At 47.3% G+C, this 12,318-nt stretch overlaps 1 long non-coding RNA gene across 1 annotated transcript in view; it reads left to right on the forward strand.

The window, feature by feature from the left end:
* Positions 1 to 5,453: 5,453 nt before the first annotated feature.
* The window catches only part of LOC144164960 (uncharacterized), a 30,603-nt gene continuing 23,738 nt past the window's right edge, over positions 5,454 to 12,318 (forward strand). Inside the window, exon 1 of the long non-coding RNA XR_013321273.1 lies at positions 5,454 to 5,591. This is a non-coding gene — a long non-coding RNA (uncharacterized LOC144164960). The remainder of the gene's footprint in view (positions 5,592 to 12,318) is intronic.

Genomic DNA, 12,318 nt, shown 5'->3' on the forward strand with positions numbered 1-12,318 from the left:
ATATACTTTTCGCGCCATCAATACCCGCCCCTTTTTTGGGTGCTGAATGAACACGCCGGGCGAATTGGTCCGTTATGATTCGGTGGTTTGCTACACGAGTCTGGCGCAACCTAGATGTTTCCTATTGTGGCGCTACAGCGATACAGTAACAAAAGTCACTCTCAAGGCTCATTACAGCTTCCATTTGGGTAGCCTAAAGATTTTGGTCTGACGCCAGCTGTCACTGAATTGGGTCGCACCCTTATTAGTGTTTCTAGGTGCGTGGCGTCCGCCACCTGTTCGATGGACACGATAGTGTTGTTGTTCGCGAGATGCGGACGCTCATTGCAGAAATTGGCCAGCAAAACCTACGGGCACCCATTCGTGAGCTGCAGAAGTCGAGTCCTCTTGCAAACACTCTTGTCTAGAAGTTTTGATCAAATTGTTTTCGCAAGTCCTTCGTAGTCCTGGAATGCGTCATTGTTACGTAAGAAAACGCGCTGGTGCTAGGAGGAAGCATGATTTCGTCATCAGCGATATGTAAAGCAGTTCCTTCTTTGTCTTCGATTTCACTCCCTGTTGCATGATTGTAGATAATATGATCGTGAATTTCTCCATGTTGATAACAACAGCATTTCTTTGCAAAATGTCCCTAAAACACTAAGCGTTTTGAGCGCTCGCGCAGCACCATAAGGTGCCATTGTGCGTAAACCCATGGACCGTATTCCTCGCCTTGCACCTACTCACAGTAGTTATCAGATGCCCTCCAGCAGTAAGAATCTGCAAGTCCGTCCAGTGCGTGAACCCCTTCACCCGCAGCGGTGGCTCAGTGGCTAAGGCGTTGTGCTGCTAAGCCTGGGGTGGCTGGTTCGAATCATGGCCGCGCGGCCGCTTTTAGGATGGAGGCGAAAAGAAAAAAACGCCCATGTGTACGATATTTCAGCGCATCTTAGAGATCCCCAGAGGGTCAAAATTTGTCCGGAGCTCCCCACTATGGCGCGCCTCATCGCCTGAGATGCGTCGGCGCGTTAAACCCCACAATCAATCAATCAAACCTTCTTCACCCCAGTGGCTTACGTCTGACGCATAAGAGATTGCTCTACAGGAGTGTCGGTCAGCGCAGTCATTCGCGCAGGCGTGTAATTGCACAAACACGTAGCGTTCCACAGGTTCACTGATACAGCTCCCTGTATCCCTGTGTGTACCGGTATGCGTCTACATACCGATATCTCTTTGTCTTGACGACAGGAGCCTCACCTGCCTGGGTCGTGGGTTTCTCATTCCCCGGGTTTAAGGGGTGTATGATTGACTGTCGTGGAATTCAGGGTAAATATTCGCTCAGGAAATGGCGTTGCATAGTGGACGACGAACTGGACTCAGAGTTTGGTGGCGTGATGGTGTCATGTCGTTCGGCGAGTTGGTTTTCTAAACGGCGGGCGCTCACCATTCCTCGGACGTGGCGCAGTCGGTGGGAATCCTCGCAACACCGCCTGGCGGTACAGACATGGCTGGAAGTCATGCTGATTCTTCGTAGTGGGAATAACACAACCTGTTGTCGTGAGTGCGCGAAAAATCACTTGCGCGGGGGCATTTTTGGCGAGTAGGGCAGGTGACCACGACACTTGGGCTTGAATAGTGGCCTCGGTGAAATGGTGGCGACGGTCTGAGTTGTGCAGCAACAGGATTGTGGTAGGGCAACCGCTTAATAACACCACAGTTCTTCATGCTGCAGTTCTTCTGTTGTATCAGGTTCTGGCATGGCTTGCGTACCGTCTTTTCATACTATCCGCAAAGGACAATGTCGTAGGTGAAGCTTGATTTGTTGGGAGCGCCTGCACTAAGAAAAAAGGGTGTCATAGTTGCTCCTTAAAAAGGCTCACTGCAATGTATCGTATCTTCATCCTCAAAGGGAGCAAGGTTGCGCCTTTAGACGAGAAAACAACGTTGCTCCCTTCAAGCAAAATGACCGCCGGTATACAGGTCCACTCAGGGTGGCGCTTTTGTTGCTTCTGATTATGTATATGTCATCGCCAGCAGGTATATTTATGTATATGTCATCGCCTCGAATAGCGTTTACAGCTGTGTAGGGGATGTTGCTTGCAGCGTTATCGGCTCCTTTTTTGCACACTGGTTAATTTCGCACACTCTTTGGTCAGTTTAGCCAATCTAACGCCGAAATCACCGCATCCTTACTTAGTCATTTTATAACCAATTAAAACCTGGTAAGTAAGAAACTTGGGTACGAGAGTTATGGACAGGCGTCTCGTTAAAGTTCCTGTTGAGAAATAAAGATGCGAAGGTAGGGAACCCACTGGGAGGAGAGGAAGACAAGGATTGCCTACGCTTACTGTACTCGTTGTCGACTCAACAACCTTTTCTTGAGTCGGGCGCTAGTGTTGTGGTTTTTCGTTAGAGTGCCTTCGCTTTCGTATGAATCATGTGAAACTTTCAGAAAATTTCTAGAATTTAGTTGTGAACAAGGGCTGGACAACTGTGGTGCACCCCGTTTATGACGCGATCACGGCTTTAGAAGGAAATCATTCTACAGCGAACTCTAAAAACCGACAAAGGTGAAAGAGGCGAGGAAACACACGCTAGATTTCAACTCTGTTTATGCAACAGAAACTCAAAAAAAGGCTACATGTACATGAAACGCGGAAAGGGCGCAAAAGCAGGGAATACAAACAAAATACATTAAAATAGTATCACACTCGTCACACTTGCTCATATCACAAAGCCGCCTCGCAGTGCCCGCCTATATCACTCGGCGAAAATTAAACCTACACGTATGTGTGGCTCTCAGTCCTCATCCGTGCACTACCTGCTTCCCCTGTCCAAAAACCCGAGTTCCTTTGCGGACAGTGCCAAGGATGGGGAACTGACCCGTCTTTCTCCTTCTCTGCCTATCATGAAGGCCCCGAAACTTTTTGTTCTCTCTGCGAGGAAGATCTGTACAGGATGCGCGTCGGCAGAAAATCTTGAGTGCAATTCTTACACCTTTGGTAATGGTCAGCCAGGGGGCCAGCCCCCATCTGAGCGTTCACAGCCGCTTGGGGCTCCTTCAGCCCCACATTAAGGCACCTGCCTGTTTGACCGACGTAGCATTTTGCGCATGACAGGGGGATCCTGTAGACTACGAACGTCGCACAATCCACAAACGTACTTTTGTTCTTCGTGTCACAGCGGTGCTTTGTGCAAGAGTAATTCACCTTACGCAGCATCTCGGAGAGCTTCTCAAGTGCCGAGAATACCACCTGCACACCACCCTTCCCACCGATCTTTTTCAGGCATTGGGACACTTGATCCACGTACGGAACAGCCATCGCTGGCACTTTTTGCCTTTGGCTTTCCTAACCTGGCCATCGGTCACTTTTTGCATCCTTGACAAGGTTCTCCACCACAGAGGCAACAACTATTGATGGGAAACCTGCCGCCCTCAGTCGTTAAGCTTGCTCAAGCAAACTATCCTGCATTTTATGCTGGCCCGACCTGGTGAGCGCCGGCCTCATAACGTTCTTCGGTATGCCTCTTCTCAGCAGCTTTGAATAGGCTCACTGATAGGGCAGGATGCCCTTTTTACTACAAGGTGCCAATTGCCAACACGGCTGATCACCGCCAACTTCAGGAGCACATTCACAAACTGTATAACACCCATCTCACGCAACTCGTGCGGGAACGTCAGACCGCCTAACAAGGGCACAACCTGATCCGCGCGGTCTGCAGATGGTATTCTCGGCACCTGAGAACCTCTCCAAGAGGCTGCGTAAGGTGAAGAACCCTTGCACAAAGCCCCGCTGTGACACGAAGCACAAAATTAGGTTTGTGGACTGCGCGACGGGCGTAGTCTAGATGATCCCCCTGTCATGCAAAGAGTGCTACGTCGGTCAAACAGGCAGGTGCCTTAATATAAGGCCGAAAGAGCTCCAAGCGCCTGTGAACGCGCAGACGGCGGCAGGCCACCTCGTTGATCATTGCCCGAGGTGTGGGGATTGCACTCCAGATTTTCTGCAGACGCTCCTCCTGTACAGACCTTCCTCGCCGACAAAACGAGAAGCTTTTGAGGCCTTCGTGATAGGCAGAGAAGAGGAAAGATGCGTGAGTGCCCCATCCTTAGCACTGTCCGCAAAGGATCTCGTTTTTTTGGATACGCGAAGCAGGCTGTGCATGGGTGAGGGGTGATAGCCGCACACACGTGTAGGTTTAATTTTCGCCGAGTGATATTGGCGGGCACTGAGAGGCGGCTTTGTGAATTGAGCAAGTGGGATAAGTGCGGTAGTATTGTATTTTATTTTTTGTGTTCGCTGCTTTTCACCCTTTCCACGTTTCATGTACATATAGCCTTTTTTCGTTTTTGTGTTGCATAAACTGAGTTGAAGATCTAGCGTGTGTTTCGTCGCCTCTTTTGCCTTTGTCTCATTTTATTGTTCGCCAGTAGGATGATTTACTTAGTTAGTAAGCAACTCGCTTAACGTACGCCTTAGTAGGGTTATATGTTTTGTTGCCATAACAAGTAAAATGGTTTCCGCGGGTGTGTTAGCCACCCACCACCGTGCGCAGCATAGGTACGCACAAGGCGATTGTTAGCCGTACACGGCTGCTCTAACACTGATTAGGAACTCAAGGTTTATTCCTTCCTCAAAGTTAGCCTACGCATTCTGATTAACTGTGAGAAAATGAAGAAAATAAAACATGACAAGGCAGATGTCGAAAAGGAGGTGGGAAGATGAAAGAACTGGGAGGAAGCAGCAAAAGGCGATGAGCTGATGCCCCCCGGTAACTCAAACTGGGGTGGCCATTTGCGCTGTAGAAGAAATATAAAGTGACAAATTGTTGCCCCAAACAATGTGGTCCGAATATATGTCAGATGAAAAGAACTATATTTTATTGTTATCAGTTGCAGATATTGTAGAAACTACAAACCTTGTCTTCAGATAACCACAACTACGGTATCGTACATAAGCAACACTCACTGGTGTATTTCTGTCGCTGCTTCGAGAGATGTAAATACCACAATCAGTCTGCATATAGACCCTGTGTTGTTGCTTCTGCAGTATGCGTTATGCTACAGGTGATATGAAGGAAGTTTGTTTGGTAGTGTGCGACATCTGTGAATGTTGTTGACATCAGAATTGATTGAGTGGCCATCAAAATATACCTCATTTTTATGTCAACTTCCTATCATCAGAACCAACAATGGGAGATTTTATGATTGATTGTGTGGCTCACCAGACTTCTAAGTAATAAACAATTGTAAATGTCGACAACACGGCGTAGGATCCAGAAATTGTATTTGACACGTGTCAACGTTAGGAAAGAAGAGAATATTTCTGGCAGGCCCTGAATAAAACGGATATCTTTTGCTCGCATACATCTTCCTTTTCAGGCAGTCAAAGAACAATACTTTTTGGATCGCACAAAAATAGCCTGCGAAATTCTCGAAAAAATGGGAATGTTTATTCTTCAGAATATTTGACGATAACAAAAAATGTAGGTTCCAACATTATTACCGCGAATTACCAAAAAGACACGTTTTTTCAGCATAACGAAGTGTAGTTCGCGGCCATGAAGGTATACCAGGTTCTCTTTGCCCTGGCTTTCATAACAGCTTCACCGTAAGTATACAAGACTTCTCAAATAAACTACGATAAGGTTTGCACCTAAAAGAGTCTGGGAAAGGATAAAACTGAGATATAAAACTGCTGAGATATAACGGTTATAACGAAGATATTACTGAGAAATAACGGTTTTGAAATAACAATTTTGAATGGTTACAGCACTGATGAAGGATGTTAGAAAACAGGTGATATGGTTTCATTCGAACAAATATGCAGACAGACCAAAATTAACGAATTCAGTTAGCCCCAGAAACACTCTCGTCTTTTAAAAAAGCGCACGTCCTTTGCACCACCAAAGTTGATGTAAAGAGATACTTGTACGTGCCACAGTATCGGGATGTATTGGATCCAGCGTTAAATATTTCATTACTCTGAAAAAAAATACATTTTTCGAAGGTATTTAAATACTTAAAAGTTTCTATAACGTATCTCTGAGATACCATGGGAATAGCCTAGTATGGTGATTCAAAGTCGTCACAAATAAAAGAAATAGTCCTCCGCTAGCTTCTGGCTGAGTTGCATTGGTGTTTCACTTGATTTTGAAAGCATCGCATTTTCTTATCCTTTCCATTTCGACCGACGGGTAGTCAATTTTTTTACAGAGAAGCTATAAACGCATCGTGCGCCGGAAAAGGGTTAGGAGTTAACACTAAACGCCCTTCATAAAACCCATCTTTCACTCGCGGTGAGTATTAAAGTTGGTGAAGTAACGAAAAAAACAGTGTTTCCCGGCGTACGCGGACGCGAACCCGGCACCTCGAGCATTCGACGCGAGTGCGTTACGTCTGAGACGTCGCGGCGGACCGCTACGGGCTAGGCGATAAATTTAGGCGACTCCCAAATTAACACCTTCACACGGTCAAGAAATCATGCAAGACCATACTCTACGAGCCACACACGCTTGAACTTACTCCTCTCATGGTGCGGTCTCTCGACGTCTTTTCCCTTGATGCTACACCTGATTTCATCCTCAACGATGTGCCTCTTCTGTGCTTCTCCGAAACATGGTCACACGAACGCATCAAAGTGAGCGGGTTCACTGGGATGACAGGTGCAAAGAGCCCTTAGAAAAGATCATTGGGTGTAGCAGTCTATGCAAAAGAATATTTCACTTTTGAACCACACAAACCCCCGACCCAAATCTTGCAGCTCTAAATCACCGACTGCGCGGGTATCTGTGGGGCAAGGCCAACTGATGGAATGCGAATTTTGACATTTTACATCAGCCCTGCAACACCCAAAACCAACATTGAGTGCTTTGTTCGAAAACGCTTTGTGTGGGTGAGACACGATAAAATTACAACGGTAGTTAACGTCGGTGATTTCAATATTGACATTGTGAAACCGCACACAATGAAAGGTTCTTATCGTATGTCACGGGTCAATTCGCACTGAAATGCTGCTAGAAGTCCAATCAACCACCCACGCCAAACAGGACGTGTTCGGAATTGGCCTTGGCCAAGAATGTTGTGAAATAGTGGCAGAACAAATCGCAGTCTTCAACAGCGACCTCAAAGCCAATATAACTACAAGATATCTAAAGTAATACTAAAACATATCCCCAATTCACAAGTGCAGAGTTTGAAACAGCTTTTCTGGAGGTTCACTTTTGCAGAGTGGGATAGCGGCCCATATATTTATTTCTTGCTCGTGCCCTCAAGAACCTATTCACGCACTTTAACTCAAACGGAAGCTTGTGTTGCCCCGGCACCCTAATTTGGGATTGTCTACCACTGTTCACCTCTCCTGATGTATTGGGGATCCAACCAGCAATCGCACTTATATGTCCAGTGACTGCGGCAGCACTTTATTTTTAAAGGCACATCATCAAGTCTTTTTTTGCAGGCTCGTGACGAAGCGTGATGTGCCTGTGTGTTTTGTGTGTTATGGCGAGGATCTCCTATGCTTCGGTCCAGAAGTGCGGCAGGCGTTTTAGAAGCAGCGTAAAGGACAATTTATTGATCAACAGAACGCGCACAATCTAAGAAAATTACTAAAAAATACAACCCTACATAAATTCAATAGCTCCGGCTTGTGAGGCCTACAAAAGGGCAAGTAGGAGCGCAGGAATCTCTAATACAGGTGACGATTTAGGTCCATGCAGGTGCACGTACAGGCGTTCCAAAAATGCGTTCTACTCCTCTATTTAGAGGGCCCGCACTTCTTACACTTCCATCTTAGGAGCCCATGGTAACTGAACGCATCAGTGCACGGAATTAGGCGTGCCACAATTAGCCAGAAGTTGTCCCAGGGTAGACAATGTCGCTGACAGTGTACCGGAGGACGGCTTTATGCTATGGTGCTAATGGCGGTCCGCTGTCTACCATAGTATCAATTGCTGACAGCCGCGTTTTTTAATTGCAGAAGGTGATGCCGTAAATTACTTACAACGCACACACGACCTACCAGCGCTTTTGGGATGCGAAGGATGCATATCGCCACAACTCGCGAGAAGCCAATTCAAAGGAAGCGGTCACAGATAGTTTGCAAGACATCTTCTGAGGTACAGTGGTCATGCGGACCACCTTGCAATGGCCGAATGCCCGTACCAAGCCCTATTAGGCTGGAGGGTAGCGCAATGCTATTTAGAGTTTCCACTGAAGCGGCCAATATTCTTAACAGAGTTTGCTCAACAGTCGAAATCTGCAAGGTACAGTGGATCATAACCTGGAGAGACAAGGCTTATTAACTTGGTAAAGCCAAAATAAATAGACCAGAACCGCCTTGTAACACCGATCACCCGGCATATTGACACCAATACAAGGCAATATTGCTTTGTTAGCAATAACCACAGATATTGCGCGGCGCACTTCTCGATGCGATGCCTGGAACCAGACAAAAGACAAGCTGCTGAAAACTCGCCAGAAGGGGCACGGAGCAGACGCCAGATACAATGGAGGCAGTGATGCCCGGAGATCGTATTCCGTGTTTTGTAATCATAAGATGTGTATTTCTGCTAGAAAGCGGGTACCCAACTGCATTAGAAATTACCGAAAGCTACAACCTGTTGTCACACCGTGTACTTTGGTGAAAATGTAACGATGGAAGGCCGCATAGAAGGACCACATGCCATTGTTCTATCAGATATGTGCAAGTACTTTATCATTGTTTAGCGATTCTAGGTTCGTACAGCACGTTGACTGGAAATAGCAAAATCCTCGGCGCACAAAACCAGAAGGCAGTCCACCTACCTCAATTGAGGCCGATATTACTTGTTGGACTGTTTTTTTGGCAATGAGGAGCCTGGTCGTCACGTCAAAAATAAGAACGCCAGTTTTCCATATCAATAGCGGCACCTCACCAGTGTGGAAAACAGGTGTTCCGTGCTCTAGGTCGCCGTTATTTCTAGGTGAATCTCACACAAGCTCGTAGAAACGTGTTGCAGGGGCGTAACACAAAAAAGGGCCCGACGCACACATAGGAAAAACAAAACATACGGCCTGCTGCAATCGGCTACCCCTCGGAAGTAGTCCTGGTGGAATCGTGTCCGACGCCACAAGAAGATGGCAGAGACTAAAGATGCTTTGATGCTATGGGGCGGAGGACAGCGAGAAGATTGGGTTCCTTAGAATCTGTGCTGAAGATCAAAGTACTCTCATGAAGTGATTCCTAGTAAATCACACAATGCAACACTTACTGACACAATACTAACATCTAACACCAGTAAGCCTGCAAGAGGCTTACTGGTGCACAAATTCCGACTGACTTGTGAAGCAATACCAGAGCTTTTTATAGAAACGATGCTTTTTTCGTGGGCGCCAGGTAAGGTCAATGACTTACTGAGAGCTTCGGTGAAATCACGTGGGAAGACAACAATGATCATGCCTCTAATGGTGCCCACACGCACCTTTGCAGATACATTCTGGCTCAGTCCGGGCCGTGAATCATTGTAGCGTTCCCATTGTGCGTGAACAGGATTCAACCGATAGTTTGGGATCGAGCCACTTCTTTACCTATACTCTTTTGAGACAATTATCTTTTTTCGGGTGTAAAGTGTTTTTGCTGTGTACTTACGAGAACAAGAAAACGAGTTTATTGCTGGGTAATTCCTAAGAAACTAGCAACGGACCCCTTTTTTGCTATACACTCTGTGTGGTTAAAAGAGCTTTATTGCATACTTCCGGGCAGCGGGGTGGCCATCATTAGACAGTTCATTATATTCCAGAGTATCTTTTCCTAAAAGGTAATTAAAATTTGAAGGAAGAATCATGAACATCGCCACCAAAACCTTCCACTGTCACCGAATTCTGCTCAAACTTCTCTCCTCATATTTTACCGGCTGCTATAAATATTTATTGTGCTTAATATTCGGGTGGCGCTGGTCAGCGCAGGACCCGAGAAAATGTGTGCGTGGCATCAAAGTAATTGCGTGCCTTACCTAGAAACTCGAGATGTTGCCATGATCCTAGGCAGGAGAGTGTCAGTTGGTGTGGACCGCGGGCGCGAATTGGACCGGAGTCTGCTGCCCAGAGCGGTCCCAGCAAACAGCGGAGGTTTCTCCACCGTGTGCTCCTATCTTGAGCCTGTTCGGAGTACCAGAGCTCGAGCCCCAAATTCAGCCGGGCCCCCAATGTCAAGAGAACGTGAGCTTTGCTATACAATATAATCTAAAGTGAACGACGCCCGGTGCTTGTGAATCTGCTTTAACCACCTGACCTAAACAACGCCTAATGTCATGGTGACTGAAACGCGAAAAATTGGCTGTTACGTATATCAGCAGCTCCCAACCCCGCCACTGCAACGACGGGGTCCTGGACGACCCATTTGCCATGTAAGATGACTACAAATGTTTGTGTACACTTCACCGGGTCTATACAGCGTCGTTTTAACTTGCTTTGTAACTGATTCTTAGGCATGCGTCGTGCTCCCAGCATGCGCTAAGTGCGGGTCGCGCCAAAATTATGAGTTTAGGGTCTGCCTTGAAGTATGGACGGGTATGAAAATATCGGACATCGAAAGAATCGCAATATTAGTTAGAAGCAACACAAAGAGTTCGTGTACTTGGTATATACGAGAAAATAAAAGAGAGCGTAAGGAACGGTGAACTGATACAAATAAACAGAAATAACCCCTTTCTTTCAACTGAAATATTTATCGGTAGCTGCGCTCATTGGAAATAGTTTTTCAATATCGTCGGCGCGTGATTATGTATATTCTAAGCGCTGATAAAGGCACATATTAGCAGCTGTATATAGATATTTCCGCCGTGACTATGTGCCTATGGCGATGTCCGCGCACTTGCCGAGGGGTATGAGCCAGTTCACCTGGCTCGCTTTCCTCGTACATAGTCGTCGACACGTATCTTGATCGGTGTGGTTTGGAATAAACGCGCTTTACCTGGCCTCGCTATTCTGTCGTTTGCGGGATTTGCCCAATAACCCGGTGCCTGACGTCTCCTGGACTGTGACTCACGCGTGGTGGAGGAAATGCGCTCGGATTCTGCGTACCTCGACCCCCGACTGACCCCTGGACCTCTGTTCACGTCGTAGCCAATCACACGAGGCCATACTGAACACACAGGAACTAGCCAACGTTGCTGGTTCGGCCGCCAGCGGCTAGTGTGACCCCCCTTCTTCACCCGTCTTCGCGGCGACGGCGTCGAGGAAGGCCCGAATAAATACCACCGAGGGGGGTCCTTGAATTGGAGGGACGATTTTATTAGGCTGCTCAACATCTCCTTTAACCCCAACGAAGTAGCGAAGATATGGTTTTCATCCATTAGCACGACCACAATTACCTGTAGCAATTTACATCTCAGCTGGGCCTAGTAAGGGGCAATATGTCCACGCGTACGGAAGGCGCCACAAAAGAAATTAGGCAAGCGCATTCAGAGGCCTGATGAGTCCTACGTTGACTTCCTCTTGGACGTTCTCGCATTATGCCGCCGTGCCGCCAGACACAAGATTGAGGAAAAACGAGCCCAGCCGATCCTCAAGGAAATGTATACCTTCCGGTTTAATGATTGCTGAAGCAAACCCCAACATCGTTACCCAGGCCGTAACGATTTCTTTACGCTGTGACCATCTTCAGTCCCTGTGTGGGCAGAGAACTCATTGGGACACCCGCGCCTTCTTGAACCGACCGGGCGTGCGGTGAATGATACTATAATTTGTCCGCAATGAACATAGAGGACAGACATCGCTTGGCTTTTCGGGGTTACGACGTGAGGATTCCGTCCGGGTTCTGCGTGAGAAAAATAAAGAGCTGGTCTCCATTATTGCTCCCTATCCGTCTATAACGAACTTTCAGGACGGCTCCGACCAAGTCGCATTGGGTTCAGTGACTTATGTTTCCTCTGCCCCGACTTCTACAACTCCCTCCGCTTCGGTATGTAAAGCTTTCGAACCTGTGTCTACCCCCGTTCCTCAACCACGCATTCTCTCAGGTTCCAACCATGCTCATCCTCACGCAGTCCCACCAGCTGATCCTCACTTTGTTTGTGGTCCTCGTTGAATTACCCACAGCTACCCTGCTCGACGTCCCTCGTGCACAACTTGCTGCTATTGTGGCTACCAGGGCACGCCTCCCGTTTCTCTCGCAGACACCAAGAAGATGAGAAGGTCGTACATTCGCCTGTTCGCCCGGGAAGCAGTAAACTGTGTTACGAGTACTATTCGCAAAGGGTTCCTTACGGAGAAAGTTTCTCGTCACCTACAAACTTCCATGACCAGGACCAAACCTGCAGCTCTCATAGACGGGGTTGACCATTTCCCTTCCGCCGAAT

This window comes from Haemaphysalis longicornis, unplaced genomic scaffold (genome assembly GCF_048455015.1).
Source record: "Haemaphysalis longicornis isolate Haplotype H1 unplaced genomic scaffold, Haemaphysalis longicornis Haplotype H1 scaffold_14, whole genome shotgun sequence".
Taxonomy (NCBI): domain Eukaryota; kingdom Metazoa; phylum Arthropoda; class Arachnida; order Ixodida; family Ixodidae; genus Haemaphysalis; species Haemaphysalis longicornis.